This window comes from Vulpes vulpes, chromosome 2 (assembly GCF_048418805.1).
Source record: "Vulpes vulpes isolate BD-2025 chromosome 2, VulVul3, whole genome shotgun sequence".
In the NCBI taxonomy this organism is placed as follows: Eukaryota; Metazoa; Chordata; class Mammalia; order Carnivora; family Canidae; genus Vulpes; species Vulpes vulpes.
In genome coordinates, this window is record NC_132781.1 from 27,258,035 (window position 1) to 27,281,949 (window position 23,915).

Consider the following 23,915-nt stretch of genomic DNA (forward strand, 5'->3'; position numbering starts at 1 on the left):
CATATACACAATTTCCTTTTTATTCTTAATGCTGGGGGACTCAGTCTTCTCAGGATCCCAATAAATAATTCATACAGGTATCCTGGTGGTAGTAGTAGCTGGGGTGGGGAGGTGGGGGCTCCTTGGATGAGTCTTTAGTGGAAAAAGAAAACCGCTCATCTGAAGAATAGTGAGATTCTTCTAGGGGCAATAGCAGAGGTTAAATTAGGACACATTACAGAGGCAGAACTTGTTGCTCCAGGTTCTCGGACCAGAGCAAAGTAACCACTGGGCCAAGAGTAAAGCCCTTTTTTTTTTCTCAGATTCCGATTCTATAAGCAAGTAACTCTATCAAGAATTTGATGACACATTATTTAGCTACATCTGGTTTCTGCAGTCTGTAAACAAGCCATCATGGAAGGAGGAAAGATGAGATACTCACAGACCTCTTGCAAACCCCCATATTCAGTCAGTGTTAATTCAGAAGAGTTACTTTTGATAAGTACTCTCCTGCCTGTCGTATTAATGGAAATCGAAACACAACCTCTATTTGATAAGAGAGGAGTGTTTTTTTCTCCTCTTGTAAATCAAGCTGTGGAGCAATTTGGATAAAATGTTCCTAAGCCTCGGCTTTATTTTGTACACATTAATTGCATAAAGTGTAATGCTTAACTAGATATGCACACTTTCAAAACCATTAAATATACATAAACACCATCCACAGTGGATTGACTTTGGGGATGAAGAGTAGAAAGAGCCCCCAGCTGACAGTCAAGGGGGCTGGATTTTAAAGGACAGTTCATCACTCAGTAGTTGGGTGGGTTCCTGCTCCTTTGGAGCTCCAGGGTCTTTATCTGGAAAACATGGAGATTTCAAGGATAGGGTTTTGTGATTTTTCTAAAAAAATTTGCATGGGTGGGAGGTGTGGGCTGTTGCCTCCTGAGCTTCTGTCAAGATCAATTAAGTCACATAAAACTGAAACCAAATATTTTTATTTGAAATGTTGAAATGAAAGCTTATGTGAACTGTTGAAGTGAAAGTTGCAGTAGGCAGCATGCGTAAGCCTGTGGTTGCAAATGGAATGACTATAGGGGGCCAGGGAGGTTGATAAGAGAAAGGGGCCAAGGAATACCTATGTGCAAGTCAGGAACCATCTCTGGGCTTCCTGGCTGCCAGACTGTGACCTCTGGTTTGATAGTGTTTAAGCCAAACCAAATCAAACCCACACAAAACAAAATATCCCAAACCCAAGAACTGACTCCCATGTTTTCATTCATTTGTTCCTTCAGTGAATACTTATTTGTACCTCCCATGTATCAGGAATTGTGTTGGACATGAGATGATAGATGAAAACAGAGGCAGAAGGAAGCACATGTACAAAGGTTTTGTGGCTGGGGCACAGCCATAAGTAGAAATGGCTGGAGCCTAGAAGGAAAGATGACCTAGGAGAAAAAGGTAGGGACTGCACTCATACCCAGTCTTGGAGATCCTAGTAAGAACTTTGCCTTTATCCTAAGAAAGATGGAAAGTAATCAGAAGTTTTAAGATCAAGGAAAGGTTATGTATGAAGTGATAGAGAATGGTGATAATATCAGATTTGTTTTTCTCATGGAACACTGAACCAAAAACTATGAAGAGAAATCTGTAAATATAGGAAACTCTTCACTATAGCACTTTTCTTTTTTTTTAAATAATAAATTTATTTTTTATTGGTGTTCAATTTGCCAACATACAGAATAACACCCAGTGCTCATCCTGTCAAGTGCCCCCCTCAGTGCCCGTCACCCATTCACCCCCACCCCCCGCCCTCCTCCCCTTCCACCACCCCTAGTTCGTTTCCCAGAGTTAAGAGTCTTCATGTTCTATCTCCCTTTCTGATATTTCCTACCCATTTCTTCTCCCTTCCCTTCTATTCCCTTTCACTATTATTTATATTCCCCAAATGAATGAGACCATATAATGTTTGTCCTTTTCCTCACTATGGTGTTGGGCTCTTCTAGGTTCTCAGTGAGCCAGGCATTCCCAACCCTGGAATCAGATCACCCCAACTTAATAGCATAACTCATGTCATGGTGCTTGATAAGTTAAAAATAATTTGAATATCTGCTTAAATTTTTTAACCTTCAAGGATGCTGGAAATTATTTCGTGATTTTTTTTTTCTAAACAAAAAGAGAATTAAAAGAACAATATAAAATTCAGATTACAGGGAATAGGACACCCTCAGACAAGCTTCTGAAAAATCAGGAAAAGTATCCAGAAAGATTATAAAAGATGAGTAATGAGTACAAAACAACTTTTGGCAAATGCAGAGAAGTATGAGCTTATTCCAAGAAATAAGATAAGGTCAGCCAATCACTGTAAAACAAATGGCAAAACAACAACAACAACAACAAAAACAAAACAAAAAACTAAAAACCACCCAATCCCCCCAAACCCTAACAAACAATAAAGCTAATACTACTTATAAGAAAAAGTACAAAAGCAATAATTCAGGATCTAATCTGAATGATGCATGGATGGCCATGTTGATTCCAGGCTATTGCTGCAATTTACAAGAAGCTAAATGCCAGAGGACAGCGGGATCTGTTTTGAGGGTTCCTGCATGCCACACAGGGAGGAGGGAGCCACAGAGACATGCCACATTGAAAAAGAAGGAAGAAATTATGGATGCTGATGGATTCACTGGCCAGAGTGGCCTAGTCCTAGAATCCAGCCCTCCCTCTGCTACCCAGGCAGTGTTTTATAGTCAGAGAGCTGTGGACAACTGGCTCTGGACAAGTCTTCATTGTATGTGACCATCCCATGTATCCCAAGGCCGTTAGAATACTTGTACCCCTCCCGCTAATTGCTTGTAGTACTGCCCAACCATAGTGACAATCCTAATTGCCTCCCACACATTTTCAAACGACCCCTTCAGGACAAACACTTGTTGTGTGGAGGGTGGGTATGGATTGGTGGTACTGCTCACACTGAGAGTCATGGCTGGGAAAGTCAGCTTCCTTATCTGTAAATTAGAGGTAATTTTGGTGTTCTCATGTACATGTCTGTGCTATATGTCTTCATGAAGGTGGCGGGGTCTCAGGGGTGAAGCCAAAATGACTTTGGGTCACAGTACCCTTCTTGCCGCACCCTTATATGGTCTGATTGTCATCAATGTCAATTCTTTGTAGAGTGCAGATAGTTCCATCCTCTCCTGGTGGGTCTTGTTTTATAGAAGGATCCTTTGCTTCAGCTGCTGAGGGGTGGCTTTGGGCTGACCATGGGGAAGAGGAGACAGAAGAAGGGAAGCAGAATTACCCTCACCATATGACTAGGGAACCCAGATGGTGCCCTTGTCCTAGGCTCCCAAAATATACTCTTGGAGGGGAACAGAGATAGCATTTTGCTGATAGTGTTTGGGAAGAGGCACGTGGGCAGTCTATGTTAAGCTTTCGACATCCATTCCAAGAGTATCTTTGTGCATGTGAGAGTACCTTGGCTTTACTTGCAAATCATGGGCCTAATATCTCTGGGACAGATCACATTTCATCCTCTTCCTCCCATTCTGTAAGCCAGGTCCAACCATTCTACAAAGGGTTTGGCCCCAAATTGTGGCTCCATCTGGGATCTCTGTCATTTGCCAGGGCAAAGACTGTTTCCAGCAGAATCAGGTCAGCCAGAGGGGAAAGTTTGATTCCCTTGTATGACTAGGGTGTGGGACATTCCCAAGGGGGAGTGGGGTCAGTGCAGTTCACATCCCCAGAGACATAGCACCCACTCTGTGCCAGGAACTGTGCTGGGCTGGGGATTCCAAGATGGAAACCAAGTCATGGCCTCAAGCAGTTCCCAGTCCATGGAGAGCTTTATAATTTACAACGGATCTTCACGTACATTTCCTCATTGGACTCCTATAAGAGCCCTGCTGTGAATTAGCCCGGGAAGCCTTGAAGCCTACTATGGACCCAAAGCCACTCAGCTGGCAACTGGTAGATCCTACACTTGAATCCAGGTCTCTTATTTCCCAAACACAGTCTATTTCCCATCCCTAGACTTTTGCTCAAGTTGCTCTTTCATCTCGTATAGCCTCTCTAATTGTCTCCACCCATCCCCATCTTGCCTAATTATCAGTTAAAAAAAAAATTAAAGGAGCCACCACATGCGAGCATTTTCCACAGGCTAGCAGGGTCTGGAATGCCCTATAGATATTATCTCATTCAATTCCTGTAACAGATGTAGTGGCAGGAACAGCTGTTCCCACTTAACAGACATGGAGACTGAGGTCTGGGAGGCAGAATGACTTGCTTGAGGCCCCCTTGGTGGTAAGTGGTGGAGCTGTGAGTCAAACCTGGCCTGTGGGCCACAGGAGCAGGCTCTGCTTCTCTGGGATTGACTAGCACAGTTGCTTTGCCTGCTCAGGGCCTCCCTGGCTGAAGCTCTGGGACCCCAACTCATGTGTGAACCTGGGGAAGTCTCCTTCCTCTGCTGGGCCTCGGTGAGGAGCTGGATGATTTCTGAGCTCCATCCCAGCTCTGCCTTTCTCTGGGTCTACCTGTTGTGTCCGTGCTACCCCCAGGCTTCCATGTATTACAACCACAACGAGTAACAGCAGCTACAAACACAACACCAGTGAATATTATCGAGCTCTGTGGGAACCAGGCCTGTGCCAGCCAGTTCACATGCATGGCCTCTTTCAATCTGCACAAAGATGTCATGCGTGAGGACCTCACCATTACCTCCAAATTACAGGTAACTCAGAGAGATGTTAAGGAATGTGTGCAGGATGCTCAGCTTTTCATGGATAGAATAAGGGCTGGTGCCTGATGCCAAAGACTACATGCAGCCGACTCAGCTCTATGGCCCCCAGGTGGATGAAAATGCCTTGGGACTTGGATGGTCAAGCAGACTGAGGGACTGGCTGAAGAAATGGATCCCTGTGGAGTGAAGGCCTCGAGCGCTGGAGGGTTTCACCTAGGGCTGGCTGCCGAGAAAGAGGCACAGGGGTCTCCCCCATGCTCCTCTCCCCAACGGGGCATCCTGCTGGCTGAGGGAGCTGTCTTGGTGCGTTAGTCAGCTGTGAGCAGGAAGTAGGAGCCACCCCAGGCACACCACTAACGTTCCTCTGTAAGTTCTGGCTTCCAGCCTCTTGGAGGCTGCCTCCTCCTCCCCACCTCTGGACCCTCCACCGCCCCACCCTTGGTTGGCCCTCAGTGCCCTTCTCTGCCAGATCCTGAGTGTCTGGCTTTGGCTTGCCTACTTCTCTATGACACTCAACTTCTTGTTTAAGGGGTCCCTTCTTCTTGGAAAGAGGGCAGAAGCATGAGCCTTATAGTTCCACAGTGTTTGGACTGTGCTCAAGCTGTCTGTCCCCACCTGGAATGACTTTTTTTTTTTTTTTTTCCTGTTTTCTGCAGAGTGAAAGCCCCTCCTAATTGCCATCTTCTCCATGCTGGCTTTCTGAATTTTCCTCTCTGGATTTGTTCTCTTTGTTTTTTGGGAATTTTCATAGTACTAAAAGTGGATTCTTCTCTGCTTTAAGTAATACATTTTTGTGTCCTTGTCGCAATTCCTCCTTAGCCTCTATGTAGTGGAAAGAGCTGGAAATCTGACTTCTGTGCACTAACTCTGTGACTTTCTTTTTTAAATTTTTAAAAAATTTATTTATTCATGAGAGACACACACAGAGAAAGAATCAGAGACACAGGCAGAGGGAGAAGCAGGTTCCATGCAGGGAGCCCGATGTGGGACTCGATCCCAGGTCTCCAGGATCAGGCCCTGGGCTGAGGGCGGCACTAAACCACTGAGCCACCTGGGCTGCCCTGAACTTGAATTTCTTCACCTAAATTTAAGATGGGAATGATACTACTTATCTTTCTAATCATTTTAAGGATTATATAAGTTAATGCATGTAAAACACTTAGTGCATGCGGGCAATGGGCACTGGAGAATTCTAATTTATCCTCCCACCTAACTTTCCTTACTGACTCTTCTCCCCCATACATGTACTCACATGCACACACCTACACACCCTGCTACTACTGCTACCATCGTCATGGCTCATTGCTAGCGTACGTGGGATCACAGCCTAAGTGGACCCCAGATATCCTGTATTCTTCCCAAAGTCCTCTCCTTGGCCTCAGGAAGGGCCACAGCAATTCAAAGAAAGCTCATTTTCCAATTCCTCTGCCAGAGTTATTTACCCAACTCTGCTCAGTGAGGCTGAATTGAACAGAAATGAATTCCAGTGGCCAGACCCCTTGCCCTCCCAGTCTCCTCCCTCAATAGCTGGAATAAGCTCCCCAAGGACTGGCTACTTTCTGGTGAGGAATTCCTGAAAGCTTTGTAGGAGAGGAGGCCTGCCCTCGGCCTGCTTGAGCTGGAGACTCTTAACTCTGTCTTGGGCTGACACAAAACACGTATCTCTCTCGCTGGTCATTCTGAGGTCGACAGGCTTGTGGTTGGCCCTAAGGCCTATTGAGTTGTGTGGGTGCCAGAAAGGGCCATTCGTGGCTTTCTGGGACCTTGGATACAGAGCTGCATAGAGCAGGGATAAATGAACTTAGCTTCCCAGGCACTGCCCTGGAGTCTCACATACTCATTTCCCTTATTTGGTATTTGGAAAGCAGGATCCCTGAAGCCCAGATGGCCGAGATCCAAAGCTAACTCAAAACAGTCCCATACATATACTCCCATACATAGAGCTGCCCCAAATAGTGGTGGCCAATCGTGGCGTCTCAGCAAGGGAGACATCAAGCCTTCACAGTGAATTTTATACTCCAAATCTCAGCCACACTTGGGGTCCTGCCACTGAACCTCCTTCTGGATCTGCCTCTCCTGAATCCACTCTAACAACGTCGCCATCTACCCAGCACTGCGTTTATGAACTTGGATGCCCAGGAAGACTCTACTGTGTTCCTTACTCCAGGGAGCCTGTTAGTCACCACATCCTGTGCATTTCAGAGATCTTTCTAATACTTCTGGCAACTGTCCCCATCCCCAGTCTTAGTGCCACTACCACAGTTCAGGGTCTCACCTAATCTTACCTGGAATGTTCCACAACCTCCTAAGTGGCCTTGTTGATTCCAATGCAGTCTCTGCACAGGGCCACTGTGATGGCTCCAAGTGTAGACCCTTAACTTCCCTGCTTAGAAAACTCTTCTGTGCATCCAAGCCCTTTTCTATGACCTGAGAGGCACTTCATGACCTCCAGATTTCACTTTCCTGTCAAACCACACACATCAGTCACCCCAAGTCACCGAGGCTTCATGGACAGACCCAACTATTTGCACATGTGTATCTTTAACTATGCCTTTCCCTCCACCTAAATGTCCTTCACTCCTGTGTTCATCTGGCAGACTCTTACTCATCCTTCAAAACCCTACTGAGGCTTCACCTTCCAGGTAGCATTGCTCTCATGTGCTTCTGAGCCACCTTCATACCTATAACCTACTGCTAGTAAGTTTTTACTGCTTCACATTACAATGATTGTTCATCGGAACATCCCCCAAGTTTTCTAGAAAGCGACTGCCCAGGATCTAGCACAGTCTGTCGTATCATAGGCACTAAATACACTTTGTTGATATGGAGGATTTTCCCAAATTGATCAAGCTGATTCCTCTCACCAAGTACAACTACCGCAGGGAAGAAAAATCATCCTCTTACTTAGGAAAAAAGAATTACTTGACATGTCTTAAAACTGTAAAACCCATGAACAAGCACTTTATCCTTCTTTTTGCAGTTCCTTTTTCTTTTTTATTGCATGGCTATAGTCTGGATAAGTTGCCTGAGTTTTATTCATTTTCCAAACTCTGATGGTTATCTTGGGGGGTGGGGTGGGATGAAACAACAAACAATACATTGTAGCTTTTTTCTTTTTCAGAGACATATATAGAGCAGCCTCTGAAGAAGTATTAATATTGAGAAAGATGCTATTATCTGCATTTTATTAATTAATCCATACATCTACCTGTCATTCTTTCTTTTCTATGGCCTTCCTCACAGCAGTGGTGCACACTCTGCTGTTGGTAAATTGGCACAATAAATCTGGTGGGACCACCTCTATTTCCAGCACTTCACTTAACATTTTATCACACGGTTGTGGTCTCAGGATTGAAGTCAGTTAAAAAGATTAATACCATTTAATACCACCCAGAAGGAAGATGCCAGAAATCTGTTTAAGGTCTCGTTATTCATGTCTTCATTCCCTTTGTGTGTGTATTCTGATAAGCATAGCCATCCTTTTTAGGCTGCTGCTAATAACTACTTAAAATGATTAAGGTAACTAGTTATTTCCTGTAAGAAAATTGCTCTGCTGTCATTAACACAGAATTAAAACGGCTCCCATTTCATCTTTAGCACACAGCCTCTTGCCCCCCAGTTGCCTTAAATAAACAGAGAATCATCTCAAGGAGGCTGTGTGCTCCTTTATGAGACATGCTCTGAATAGGCAAGGAGAGGAAGTGTGTAGCTTTGCAGAGGAGCCCATTATGGAGGCGGATGCTGGGGAGGGATACCTGGCGGACACCTGTTTTGTAAGCACATACCCCTGACTTGCCATGGGGTTTGCAGGAGTATGGTTCACGTAATTAGCATAATTGTTGTTACTCCTGTGTGGCCTGAGCAATGTAAATGGGATCCAGGACTCTCTAAAATCTACCAGTTCTCTGGATCAGGGGTTCTAAAATTTTCTCTTCCTTGGACACATGCATGGCATTCACCTGTGATACACACTCCCATGGGAATGCTCTGCCTTTGGAGAAAGACCCACAGATATCTTGTCAGGACATAAAAACCAGGATCACTTTCAGCTCCCCTAACTAGTAATGGTAAGTGAGTAATGAAGGCTGGTTATTGGGGTTTTGGCACAAATAAGTTTCACCAGTGCTACTTAAGGTGGAATCTATGAACATGCATTCTTCATGTTTGTTTGAGTACCATTTTCAGTTCTAGATATATACCTAGAAGTGGAATTGCTGGGTTATATGGCAATTTTATGTTGATCCTTTTGAGGGCCTGCCAAATTGTTTTCCTACATTTTTAAACAGCACTTACCTGTTCCTGGCATTGAGTGAGATCATTTGGGGTTGATCTTGCACCGTGCACTTGGACAATAAATCTCTAGAGACAGGATACCAGAGGGGCTGGAGGAATCCAAGCAGTCTTTATGGATCTGTCACATTGTCCTTCTCACTCTCTCCTTTGCTCTTACTCTCTCTCCCACCTTAACCATCTGCCACAAGCGGCCTCATCCAGCATTCTCATCACCTAGGAGCTTGTTGGAAATGCAGAACCTGGGACCCTGCCCAGACTACACTGTATCAGCATCTTGAGGAGTATAACCCAGGCATCTGTACTGAAGAAGCTGTCTGGGTTATTCTTATGATTTCTCAGGTTTGAGAAATGCTGAGACAAGCACTGGGTGTTATTCTGTATGTTGGTAAATTGAACACCAATAAAAAATTAATTTATTTAAAAAAAGAAAAAAAAAGAACTTTATTTTAAAAATAAAAGATTGTCTATTTGAATATTGAAAAAAAAAAAAGAGAGAGAGAGAGAGAAATGCTGAGACAGAGCTAGATGCAGACTTCCAGCCACCCTCTTTCCTCTCACATTGGAAAACCTCCCGGCAGCAAAGTGAATGAGGGAGATACTGCTTTAGGGACAGTTTTGAGTCTGCTCTAATTTATATAAAATCAATCATTTGTAATCCTCTCCACTTTGAGTAGATTGTGTGTACACCACTTCATTTACAATAATAATACTAGATTATTCTGGGCAGTGCTGCATGGAGCCCACCTTGGCCCCATGTTACCAGTGACTGTCAATTGGTCTCTGCAGAAATAAGCCAGGCTCTTCTTAATAATTCTAGAGATGGGGCACCTTAGTGCCAAAGCCAAAGCCCTGCCTTTGGCTCAGGTCATGCTCCTGGGGTCCTGGGATTGGGTCCTGCATCAAGTTCCCCGCAGAAAGCCTCCTTTCTCCCTCTGCCTATGTCTCTGCCTCTTTCTCTGTGTGTCTCTCATGAATAATAAATAAATAAAGTCTTAAAAAAAATTCCAGACACTGTGCTCTTCTTCAGCGCCCATGCCAAACTGCAAGTGTGATGATTGGTCTACGGAGGAGTCAAATGCCCCGGGTTAGCCCTCTGTGATTCCCTGATAGCCAATGGCAGCACTGATGTGTGATATTTGGTATTTGTGTTAAGCCCTTCACATCTCTGCTGATCAAGAAGTGGCAATGTAGCGGAGTGTTGAGACCATGCATTTTATTGTCAGACAGACCAGGATTCAAAACTTCCACTTGAACTTGAACCTGTTTCTTAATTCTTCAAGTAGTCAATATATTGCCTGCAAAATGGGTTAATAATCTCTACTACCTGGAATATGCATCTGATAAATAGAGTGTATTATTGTAATTGATCTTGCTGATGGTATATGTGGGAACTCTCCATGGTGCTTCTGTCCTCCTTCTCTACCTCTCCTTTTAATAATAATAAAAAAGAAATACACAGAGAGAGGCAGATGGTTATGGTAGGGTAGAGAGAATGAGAGAGAGGCACCTGTCATGGATCCCTAAAAGCTTCTGGAAGTACTGCAACCCTCTGGACATTTCCTGTTTCTAGATGGTTTTTGTTCAAGTGCACTCTCTTGTGAGCTCTTAAATTCAGTGCCTGGTAAGGGTAAGTGCTCAATTTAAAAATATAGAAAAGACAGTTTGGTTGTTCCTTAAAAAGTTAAACATACAATTATCATTTAACTCAGCAATTCTACTCCTAAGTATAGATCCAAAAGAACTGAAAATAGGTACTCAAACAAAAACTTGTGCATGCATATTTATAGCCACACTATTCACAACAGAGAAAAGGTGGAGATGATCCACATGTCTGTCAATGGACGAATGGATAAACAAATTATGGTCTACCCCTACAGTGGAGTATCAATCAATCATAAAAAGGAATAAAACACCCATACATGCTACAACAGGAATGGGCCTCAAAAACATTATGCTGAGTGAAAGAAGCCAGACATCAAGGATTATATATTGTACAATTCCTTTTATGTGCAATATCCAAAATAGGCAGATTGTTGTTGTCCAAAATAGGAGCTTATTTGATGGTTACATCTACATAGATAGAAAGCACATGGGTGGTAGCCAGCAGCTGGGGATGGGGGTAAGCATGAGAAGTGACTATTTTAATAAGTATGATTTTTTTTGGGGGGGGGATGACAAAAGTGTTTTGGAACTAGATTAAGGTGGTGGCTGCACAATTTTGTTGTACTGAGAGCCACAGAATTGTCCACTTTAAAATGGTTAATTTAATGTTACTGAAATTAAGAAATGAATAAAAAATACATCTAGACATTTAAAAAAATAAAAAAATGAAAGGTTGAGCTTGAATAGTTGGTTTAGGTATTCCTGAAAGCACAAAAGGATGGAAAAATACCTTTTTTTTTTTTTGAAAAAGATATTTTATTTCTGTTGCTCCTTGCTATAGCTAAAAATCCCTCAGTCTGTGCAGGGAACTCCAGTGAGGGATGTATGGCTCTCTGGCAGGTGTACATGGCCATAAATTTGGCCTTGCTGGTGCAAGGATTTCAGGTAAGAATCAGGAACTGTGAAAGCTGTTAACAACTCAGCTGTTTCCAAGACAGGTGAGCATCTAAGACAGGGCCATGGGCAAGGTTTAGTGCAGTCAGGAGAAAAATGTGAAGGAAATGCATGTAGGCAAGCCCTCCTGAGAGACAGATTCAGGAGCATAAAATTGGCAGTTTTTCTCCATTAAACAATTTGGGATGATCTGAAGTCTCCTCCAAGTTCCTGTCTCTCTCTTTATCTTAATTAGCAAAGCAAAGTCTTAGGTACAATAAGCCCTCTTCTTCCCTAATGGATTAGTTAGAAAATAGGAAACTGAGCTTTTGGGAGAGTCTCATAATCAAGGAATGAAGGAAAGAGGGACAGGACAGTCTACAGACTAAGAGCTATGTGCTGGGAGGTGACTCCCAATCCATTAATTCACATACGAATTCATTCACCTTCAAAAACAATTGCACTCTTTTTTTGTGTACTGTAAGGAATCAAAGATATACGTGAGCTAGTCACTCTCTCCCCCCTCAAAGAATTTACTATCTGTTGAGGATTGAAGGGGAGATGAAGACACAAACAATTATTAAACAAGCCAGAGTGGCGTGTGTCAGACTGTATTGTGAACATGGATCACTTGGGGATCTTGTTAAAATGCAGATCTGATTCACTATGTCTGGGGCAGGGCCTGAGATTCTGCATTTCTCAGAGTAATGAGGTGAAATCCACACTTCTGGTCTGAGGACCCCCGCTTGACACAGCAAGGAGCTAGACTATGATAACGGAGTGATGGTATAAAGTGGGGTTCAGCAAACTAGGGCCTGTGGGCCCCATCTGGTTGGCTGCCTGTTTTTGCATGGCCCATGAATTAAGGAAGGTTATAGACTTTTAAATGGAAAGTAAAGGAAGAATGCACTTTTATGATATCTGAAAATTATATAAAATACAAATTTTAGTGCCCATAAATCATGTTTCATTGGAACACAGATGCTCCCATTCCTTTACTTATTGTCTATGACTGCTTTCTTACTACAATGACAGAGTTGAGTATTTGCAACTGAAAACATATGGCCCACAAAACCTAAAATATTCACTCTCTGGCCTTTTATGGGAAGTTTGTTTATCCCTATCATAAAATAATAAGGGATTTCAAGAGAGAGGAAGAGACTGACTATTTCCTGCTGGATCCATTGAGAGTTTTTTTTTTTTTTTTTTTTTTCCATTGAGAGAAGTTTTAAGGAGGAAGGGCATTTGAGTGTCTTGACCAGAATCTGAATGGCAGCCTTTTGGGAAGAAAAAAAAAAATCCACTAGATACAAAATCCTGGAAGTTGGAAACACAGGGGGTGTGATAGCAGGTCAGTGTTAAAACCAGGAATAAACCAGGCTACTGTCCAGGCAACCAATGTGGAAACATCCTTAAAGCTTACCCTCTGAATGGGAAAGAAACATGGCCTGATACAAAGAAACCCATTCCCAACTCTGGGAAGATAGAGGCCAGGCAAGCATCTGGTGAACTCTGTGCGTGTGTATGCGTGAACAACAATAAAGGCTAAGCATAATATGAATTAAATGTGAGGATTTGGCACCTAGTGGTTCCCAAAGTCGAGGAGGGACACTCTCCCTCAGGGAGTGTTCAGAAATGTATCCAGGTGTTTTGGGTTGTCATAATAATTGGTGAATATTTACTGACATTTACTGTCCAGGGCCAGGGAAGCTAAACAGATTTTCAATGAGATGCAGAGGATAGTAGTTCTTGGCAACGTCGAACTGATTTCTCCTAAATGCTGAAAGCACCCCATTAACAGAGTTAGGCTGGGGACTCTTCTGTGGTGCAGAATGGCCATGGGTTGAGGAATTAAAAGATGGAATAAAGAGAATGCATCCTGCTTGGACGCTGGTGAATGGAGATCAGGCTGGAGAGTATACTGATGCTAATGCTTGGCCATTGGAGTGGAAGTCTTCCATACCCACCCCCTACCCTCCCCGCACTCCAGAAGAGCCAGAATGCCAGGCTAATGTACAAATTAAATTCCAAGAGAATCTATGTGTAGGGAAAGAGGTCTTTCTTTCAAGACCATTTATCCACCACCACTCTCTTTCAGCCATCATCTGCATGGTGGCCAGATTGCTGGGTTTGGAGTCAGGAAGAGCTGGGTATGATTTCTGCTTTCCTCTTCTTGGCTGGTGATCCTGGGCAAGTTATTTCAATTTTCTAAGCCTTAGTTAACCTGACTTGCAAAATGATTATGGTGAAGGAGTTTTGCAAAAGTTGATGAAGATATTCCATGGGGCAGGCTTAGTATAATGCTGGGGGCTGCAGCAGTGCCTAGGAACTGTGTTTCCTTCTCTCTTTGCTTCGATGAGTGAACACCGATTTCTCTTGCTAATGGTGCCACTATTGGCCAGCTGGCAAAATCAAAGAAACAGTTTTAGCCAAGAATGTCATTTATAGGTATAAACAGATTTCTCACCGTCAGCACTACTGATGTTTTGGGCTCAATAATTCTTTGTTGTGGGGGCCATCTTGTGCATGGTAGGCTGTTTCTCAGCATCCCTGGCATCTATGCACTAGATACCAGTAGCATCTCCTACCCAGACAACCAAAATTATCTCCAGACATTGCCAAATGTTCCCAGGGAGGCGAAACTGCCCTTGGTTTGAGAACCACTGATTTAAGGAGGGGGAAAAAGAAATAGTGGCTATTTTGGATGAAGGGAGAAATGTGGGATTGCTTTGTTTTGGTGTCTAAGTGAAAATTCTGACCATAAACCTCCAAACCCTATAGTTTATAAATGCCAATCACAGTATGTTTTCACTCAATGCACCAGGTCCTGGAGTCAGACAGAAACGAGGCACAGTGCCTGTTTCCCGGGCCTGAACAACTTGTTTTGCAGAATCCCATCTGGGGAAGAAGGTTCTTGAAACTCTGACCACCAAGCAGTCATTCATTTTCTAGACAGGGCCTGCCATTGGGTCTCTGGGAAACATGTGGTTGGGCAGCTGAACTGATAAGATGCGAGGCTGGGGGGATTTATGCTGGTGCTTATTCTGAGAATTGGACCAAGGCACAGGTTAAACCTGCTGGCAGAATGAACCCTTGCCACTGTGGGGAGGCCGGATTTATCTCAGGGGATATGGTTTGGTGACAAGACTGATTATGTGGGGTGCACTGTTTATATGAGTGTAATGTACTCAGGGCTCAAGGCAGAAGGTGGGTTTTATAAATCAGCAGATAAGTAAAATAAATGCGTTGGGTTAGATACTTCCGCTGTCTGGATTAAGGTGAAAGGGGATGGTGAAATACACTTATTCAAGGGAATTCAATAAACTTAGCGGGTTCTCGCTTAAATGATCAGTTATTACCACCACCCAAAGACTCCCCCTGCTGCCCCCAAGGCCATATTCTCTAAGAAAATTCTAGAATGTTTGCAATGGAAGCAGGATCTTGTTTTTTTCTTTCCTTCTGGGGGGAGGAAGGACAGGGGAAGAAGGAGAGGGAGAGAATCTTAAGCAGGCTCCACGCTGGGCATGGGGCTCAATCTCACGACCCTGAAATCACGACCTGAGCTGAAATTAAGTGTTAGACACTTAACCAACTGAGCCATCCAGGCACCCCATGGGATCTTGTCTTCTTGACACCAATAATCAAAAAGTAAAGAAATGGAAAGACTCCCTGATGCGGTTTGGGAGAAGAGAGGAAACCTAATGTTTATGAAGGGCAACTCTGTGCCAGGTGCTTGATATTGTCACACACATCTCATTTAATTCACATAGAAATCCTTTGGAATGATTACTTCCAAGCTTGTTTGCTTGTAAGTACCACCAGGTATGCTTATTACAAATCCTGAGATGTGAGTCTCACCCTTAGGCCTTCTGAATCTGACTCTCTGGGAAAAGAAGGAAATCTGTATTTTTAAACAGCATCTTCTAATGATAGGGGGTTTCCAAATGATTAGGTTAGTTTGGGGAACACTGTCATTTATCATCTCAAAGTTAGAGATATGGAAACCAGGCTTTGTCTGACCCCAATTCTAAAGACTTTTTGTGGCTTCATGCTGCCTCCTTGGAAATGACAGATTCAATTAGGACTCAGACAAGACAGGCTTAAAATTTGTCTCTGCTTTGCATATTGGTTCCTTAGAGCTTTGAGAGCTGGTGTAGTGAGGAGGACAAAGCCTGTGACTGGTGTCAAAGGACCTGAGCTACTGCACTGCAGTGACCTCGGGCAAGTTCCTAAAGCTCTCCTGGTCACAGTTTTTTCATCTGTAAAATGGTGATAAAAAGTAATACTTGCTCTAACTGCCCTGAGAATCACTGCGTGGATCGAATGAGATACCAGATGTGAAAGAGTTCTGCAAACAGAAAAGCTGTCTGTGAGATCTTACTGTGATGGAGTCCTGATTAAGTGGATGCCCAATTATCCGCCTCACCAGTTCCTATTTTGTGTAAAGCCTTTGTAAAAGTCTGGATCTTTCCTCCTCATCTTTGGATCACTCCCCATGGTGTGGTCAACATGAGGACAAGGGATTCACACCTGAATTGACAGATTAACGCACAAGGGTGCTCATCAGTGGAGGCTGCCTTCTAAGGGGATGTGTACATATATTGTGTACTCCTGCTATACGGCAGCAACCATGCCATGGGATTCACCGGGACAGCAGAGTATTAAGCAGGCCACCCCTTTAGCGGGGATAGTTGTGTTACCTACGTCACCCCCTAGTGACTGCGGTGGTCAATGCACCTAGAGACACCTAAACATGGGTTCCCCCCACCCAGCCTGTTGCAGGAATAGATGCTCCCAGAGATGTCCATGTTCTGATCTCTGAAATCTTCAAATATGTTACCTTACATTGAAAAAAGGGACTCAGCAGATGTAATTAACTGAAGGATTTTGAGATGAGCACAGTATCTTGGATTATCCAGGTAAGGTCAACGTAACCACATGGGTCCTTGTAAGGGAAAGAGGGATGAGGGAGAAGAAAAGAGGGGATGGGATGTGGGAAGCAGGGGCTGGAGCCATCCAGTACGAGAACGATTCAACAGGCCATTGCTGGCTTTGAAGATACATTCTTCCCCCAGAGCCTCGAGAAGGCATGTAGCCCGACCAAGACCTTTATTTTGCCCAGTGAAACCAATTTGGACTTCTTCTTTTTTTGTTTTAAATATTTTTATTTATTTATTTTAGAGAGAGAAAGAAAGCAGGAATGGGAGGGGCAGAGGATGAGGAAGAGACAATCTCAAGCAGAATCTGTGCTGAGCTTAGAGCCCAACTTGGGGCTGAATCTCATGACCCTGAGATTACCACCTGAGCCCAAACCAAGAGTTGGATGCTCAACTGACTGTGCCACCTAGGTGCCCCAGCCAGTTTGGACTGCTGACCCCTAGAACTGTAAGACAATAAATTAGTGTTGTTCTAAGCCAGGAAGTTTGTGATAATGTGTTAAAGTAGCCCCAGGAAAGGAACGCACCTCCTCTTTCAGGGTTTAGCAGTGGGGTGCAGAACAGCATGCTAGTGAAGGCTGGTCCCAAGCACTGCAGGGCACTCAGAGGCCTGCTGGCACTAAATGCTAGCCCCCCTCCCAAGTCTTTGGGACCACTCGTACATGCCCATGTGTTCTCTGAGGCCCCGTGATGGGAGCTGGTACTGCTCGGGTTGAGAAGAACAGCTTAAATGGCTGAGACACCTGGGGAAGAAAGATACATGTTCGAGTGGGCCTCAGAAAAATAGAATTTTAGAAACACATGTAAAGCTCAATGGTCTTCATTAGCATTACTGGCTCACCACTGGACTGCGAACTCCTCTTCACACCTCTGTGTCCCCTGCTCTTTAGGGCCCACTGCCTGGCCCAGAGTAGGTGTGTTCTAAGTGTTTGTGAGGAAAATAAATAGGTTCTTTGATTAATTATTTCTCAGGTCTCCAAGAAGGTTTTATGATGCCTTAAAATATTAAAATGTGTAACCTGAAAATAATGAAATAAAATCTCATTAAAAGGAGCACAGAAAGAGATGTCTAGGCATCTGGGATGGGAGGTAGGTGGGATGTAGGGAGGGTTGGGCTCCTGTGTCTGAATACCACCTTTGGCCTTGAATTTCTCTGCAAAAGTTAGATGGGCAACATCCACTTAAAAACCCCTTTGGGTCTCGGGTGGAGGTCAAAGGTGAATCCAAGAAGTGTATGAGGAGTGACATGTTTACCAGATATGGCCCAGTGGAGACTTGCACAACTGAAAATGCAAATGTATGTTTGATCTCCAAAAACGTCCCTTATAATTAGGCAAGAGATGGTTGGAAAACACGCCCAGCTTGATTAGAGATAGCCAGAGGCGTGCTGTTGTGAGCGGTTTATTAAATTATTGAGATGTCTGGAGGCTACAGATGCCAGAGAGGATGATGCGAAGAGTCAGAGTTGGGAGTTTACAAATCACTGGAGATCCTCTCCTGTCAGTGGCAGGACAGGAGAGGAAGCTCTGGGGTGGGGGGTGGGGAGAGGATGCTAGGGCGTCACTCTGTCTTTCAGGCAAAGAAAACAAACAAACCCACATGCAGTCCCTTGTGTCTCTTCCTGTTTCTGCAAAACCGCCAGGTACAGCTTCTCTGTGTTATTGATGCTAATGACCCACCTAATGGCCCTGCAAGAAGGATTTCAAATTTGCAAATGACAGCTTTTGCAGGCACCACAAATCATGGAGCCTCGCAATCAAAGGCAAAGGGGCCCAGATCATTGAAGGACTTGGGATAATGGGTGATAAAATGCAGTTTAATGCAGACAAATGTGGAATAATATGTCTTGCAACAAACCATCAGAAGGAGGAACAGCTGCTAAATGAATCGCTTTGCATACACTGACCAGGCACTTGAAGTGGCCCTTTGCAGCAGCCAAAGAGTTGACAGAGGGAAAGGCTGTAGAGAATGCTGTCTATTGCTGGATGAGAACCCCAGAAAAGTCAGAGGGAGGAGAATGACCAGGTTAGCACCTGCCTTATAGGTACCCAATGCCCGGGTTAGATGCTGGTGGCTGCATCTCAGGCTCCTACTCAGCCTCCAAATGTTGGGGTTTCAGGGTGCCCCTGGGTTTGGACCTTGGCCTTCTCTTCTCTAGTTTCTATCTCTCCAAAGAATCTCAATCAGGTCCTTGACTTTAGGTAGCACCTACACCCTGAAGACAGCCCAAGTTCAACTGATGTCTCCCTAAAACTCTAGGTCAGTGGGTCTCCAAGGTTCCTACATATGAGAATCATCTGAGGGATATTTTTAAGAATCCCGATATCCAGACCACACCCTAGAGCAATCAGTCAGAAGCTCTGGGGTGGGACTCAGGCACCAGCTTTTACTCTACAAGTGATTGAGAACCCCACGCTAGACTTCTTTACCCAACTGCCTACTTAATTTCTCCTCTTGGATGTATAAAAACTTAACATGGCCAATAAACTTGATTATTGTCTCCACTCCACACCTAGTTCTCTTGAGTCCATACCATCTACCGATTGCTCAGGCTCCAAAACTAAGCTTTATTCTTTTTTTTTTTTTTTTTTTTACTTTCTCTAAGTATCTACATCCACCAGCAAATTCTTCAACACTAACTTGAAAACATTCAACACCATCCTGCCATTAAGTCTAAACTTAAACACTGCAACTTTTGCTTACATTTGACTTCAATCCATTCTCCCTTTGGTATCCAGGATGATCTTAAAACTATCAGCAGACCATATCATTCCTTGTTTATTTATTTTATTTTTTTATTTTTAAAAAATTTTATTTATTTATTCATGAGAGACACACACACACACACAGAGGCAGAGGGAGAAACAGGCTCCATGCAGGAAACCCAATGTGGGACTCGATCCCAGGTCTCCAGGATCACGCCCTGGGTTGAAGGCGGTGCTAAATCCCTGAGCCACCCAGGCTGCCTTCATTTCTTCTTTAAAAGACTTTGATGGCCTCCCTCCCATGTAGAATAAAATCCAAGCTAATTATCCCAACTTCTGAAGCCTTATTTTGTGAAATCAACAGGATATTCAGTAGATGACAGTGTATGACTTCCAAAGCTATATAATAAAACATCACAACATCCTCTTATGTTCTCTTGGATCATTCGCTCTGGGAAAAGACAGCTGCAATGGTCGTGAGGACACGGCAAGCAGCCCTATGGAGAAGTGTGTGTGGTGAGGACCTGAGGTCTCCAGCCACCAGCCAGTGCCAACTCCCCCGATCCACATCAGTGCACCATCTTGGAACTGGATCCCCCAGTCTCGTCAAGCCCTCAAGAATGTTCGTTCACAAATGATGGAAACACCTGCTGACATCTGTCTGTAACCACTTATGAGACTTCTAGCAGAGCTTCCCAGATTCTTGACCCATGGAAACTGTGTGAGATAATGTTTACTGTTTCAAGCCACTAAGTTTTGGGATAATTTGTTAAGTAGCAATGGATAACTAATAAGTTGATTCATAAAAAATCTGAGAGTGTGGAGACCTCTGCATTGCCCTAAACTATTCTGAACCACAGTTTGTACTAGTGACCAGTTTTATCACTAAGCATCTTTAAACTTCAGCTTTCTTGTCTATAAAATGGGAATAATATTCATCCCTACCTCTTAGGTTGCCATGGAAGATTCGAAGACAAGATGCCTGTGTTCGGAGCTACAATTGGTAGTAATATTTGTTATCATTATTCTTGGTTTTTATTATAGTTATGGGCTGTTTCATGCCTTCATCAATTTGTAGCACTATTTTCTCTCCGTGATCTGCATCCTTTCCCCATCTACCTGCAGAACCATTCCTTCTTCCAGAAGCATGTAATCAAAATAGCAGCAGCCATTTATCATATGCTACATAACATACTATGCTGGGGACTTTACAAAGCAGAGATTTTTAAGTCTCTGTTTACAAATGAGAAATCTAAGTCTTGAGAGGCTGAATAACCTCATGTAAGGGCCCTAGTGCTGGCGGGAGCAGCCAGGATTCCAGGCCAGGGCGATTCAATTCCAAAGGCCATTCTCTTTTCAGGACATCAGAGTGTACTCGGTAATCCTCGAATGAATGAATACGTAATGCAGTATCATCTGTTATATAAACAGCAGAGGAGAAGGTGGATGATTTGTGTGCACTCATTTCCACTTTGAGATATATACAATTACATGATGAAATGATGTCACAGGAAGTAGAATTTTGGCTTTTTACTGGACAGCTTTTTGTTTCACGTGACCTGGTGGTTGCCAGTGACAATTTCTGTTATACAGGCTGACATCCTGTACATTCGAATCTGTCCCCACTCTCCATATGTCCTGTGGTGCAGAGAATATGCCCTTGCTTTCATACTGGCTTGAGTCACTTTCAGAGTTTTCTGAGAAAAAAAAAAAAAATCCTGACCACTAGGAGTGCTTATAAATGAAATGTGGCTCTGGAAACTTGATCTAAGAGAGTGTGTGTAATGTTTATGTGTTTTGGCTATACAGAATAGTTCAGTAAACCATATGATATTAATTTTAAATTGTGCATATGGATAGATAAACAACTGGGGCCTCGAAGAGGTAATCATGCAACGTACTGGAAAATGCATCATGTTAGATCTGCCTCACCTATGTGCTATATACATGTGAGTAGATTACTTATTCTCTGAACCTCCATCTTCTCATCTGTAAAATGGGGATAGTAACATCTAGTTCAGTTCTTTTTTATTTTATTTTTTTTGAGATTTTATTTATTCATGAGAGAGAGAGAGAGAGAGAGAGAGGCAGAGACAAAGGCAGAGGGAGAAGCAAGCTCCATGCAGGGAGCCTGATGTGGGACTCGATCCTGGGACTCCAGGATCACACCCTGGGCCAAAGGCAGGCGTTAAACTGCTGAGCCACCCAGGGATCCCCATCATCTAGTTCAGTTCTATTGTGAGGATTAAGCATATATTAAGTCTTACATGATCTGGGCCTCCCATTCTTCTCTGAGCTTATATCCTATGATACCATCCCCCTGCGTACTCCTTTTTCAGCTACATCAACCTCCTGGCCATTCCTTAAATTCATCAAGCAAGTGTCCACCACAGGGCCTTTGCACCAGCTCTTCTCTTTGCTTCCACTACTCCCCTCCAGATACCCAATGGCTCACCCCTGCAAGTCTTGGTTTCCATGTCCTCTCTTCCATGAAATCTCTTTTGACTACCCTAATTAGTTCTGCACCCTCCTCCAGCTGCTCCAGAGACCCCCTGCTTTGATTTCTTTTCTTTCCATAGCATTTACCACCTCTTTATATGCAAAACAATGTATTTATTTATTATTTACAATCCATCTTCTATTGCTAGAATATAAACTACGTGAGGGCCATGATCTTTGTGCTTTACACACTGATGTGTCCCCAGCAAGCAGAACAGAGCCTGGTACATAGTAGACACACCACGAGTATCTACTGAATGAACGAATGAATAAGTACATGAATAAATACATGAATGAAATCACTCAGTGCAGTGCCTGGCTTATTATCCACTAAAGTTATCTGTTATTGTTGTGACCTGGATATCCCTATTGTGGAGTCATGAATAATTTAAAATTTTAAATGCCTCAATTTTACTACCTACCACCTCTGCAGCACTGCAGGATCCCATCCCTCTTCCCTGCCACTCCCATGCCTTCCAGTCATTTCTAAGACCGCACAGGGGCCCAGGTAACCAGTCTGCTTTAGCTGTCCAGCTCCTCACTCGCAGTGGTGTGCGATTCTTGGTCACGAGGAGGTAGTCTCCTCATCTGTCCTAACCCTCTGTAGGATTCTGCTTCCCTGCCTCCCTCTGAACCCGGCAGACTCTGGAGCTGCTTTTATTGTGCTCTATGCTGCTTCCCTGCCCACCCGCCCCACACATCACTCTAGCACAGCGAATGCCACTACTGCTGCTCTACCACAGGCCCTGGGCACTATTGCTGTGTGCTCCCTGGAATTGGAGAAAATGTTCCCCCTCTACTCTCTGTTGCGATGGCTCACCTGGATCCTGAAGCAAAACAACTTGTGTTCCTAGCTGCTCAAGATTGCTGCTGGACAAGATAATTCCCCTCTAGTTTTTACTCAGGCCACCTAACAAAGAGACACCAACTCGCTCTCCATTATCATGCTCTTGTCTTTGCTCCAAGCTTCCTTTGAACCAATCTCCTTCCTTTTCCTTCAACCAGAGACATGCATGGCCTCCACACCTGCTGATTCATGCAAATGCCTGTCGGCTGGCAGGTATCCTCTGACCTCACACCCAACCTTTGCTTAGCTTCAGCCAAGATGTCCCTCCAGAGCATCAAAAACAAAACCAGTCATGGTTAGGATGAAATTACTAAATAAATAAATAAATAAATAAATAAATAGATAAATAAATAAATAAATAAATCAAGCAGCATTGCAGAAGAACACAATGCCTTAAATTACTGTGTGTAATTTAAGTCCGGTCCCTACAAAGGTCCGGTTATGCATGACAAGGCTACTGTCACAGCCCAACAGATGGCCCACAGTATCAGAGCAGCACTGATCTTGTTACAGCAAAATCCATTAAATGAGAAATTCTCCCCAGCAGGTGTGCACACCAGTTTTATACCCACATGGGAATCCATCTCTTCACGAAGACATTGCTTTGGTGGTATTTATAGGCTGATGGTTGCAGGGTGAAGAGAGGGGTGACTGATATTAATATTAATTGCAATCACTTGCATTTATCTAGTGCTTTATGCTTTTTCAAAAATGCTTCCACAGCTGTTCCCTCATTTGCTTCTTGCAATATATGTCTATGAGGAAGGCATTAGATTGAGGGCAGTGAACCCAGGACGGCAGGCAAATTTCATTCCTTCCTGGCAAGGTCTCAGAATAAGTCTGCCTCATGTCTGCTGTGGTTGGAAGTCTGGTCTTAGGGTGGTGAGCCTGCAGGCCATGAAATGCTGCAGGGAGAAGCAGAACAGGAATCCCAGCCCTGCCTCCTCCCCTATAGGGGTGTGTTTGGGGACCTGGCGAAGGTCCCTGTAAAGGTGGTACTCTTAGCTGGGATGTTGCAGGGATCCCTCACCAAGTCTCCCCATCTCTATCCTTGTCCTGCTTCTATCTGTTCTCAATGCGGCAGCCAAAGGGACATCTGAAATCCCATTTCAGACTGTGTCACTGGAGTGCCCCCACTACCCCCACTCCCAGTGAAGGTGGAAGGCTTGACAATGGCTGACAAGGCCCTCCACCCATGGCCTGGCCCCACTACCCTCATCTCCCCACTCCCACCTCTGCTTATTCACACTCCTGCCACATTGGCCTCCTTGGTGTTTCTCGAACATGGCACACCTCACCTCAGTACGTCCATGGTCCCTGCTTTCTCTGTCTTCCACATTCTTCCCCGTCTTTGCTTGGCTCATACCCCACCTTCTCAATGGTGC

General features: G+C 44.0%; 1 protein-coding gene across 4 annotated transcripts in view; it reads right to left on the bottom strand.

The window, feature by feature from the left end:
- Positions 1-23,915, bottom strand: part of CA10 (carbonic anhydrase 10) — a 476,846-nt gene that overhangs the window by 40,440 nt on the left and 412,491 nt on the right. The window lies entirely within an intron of this gene.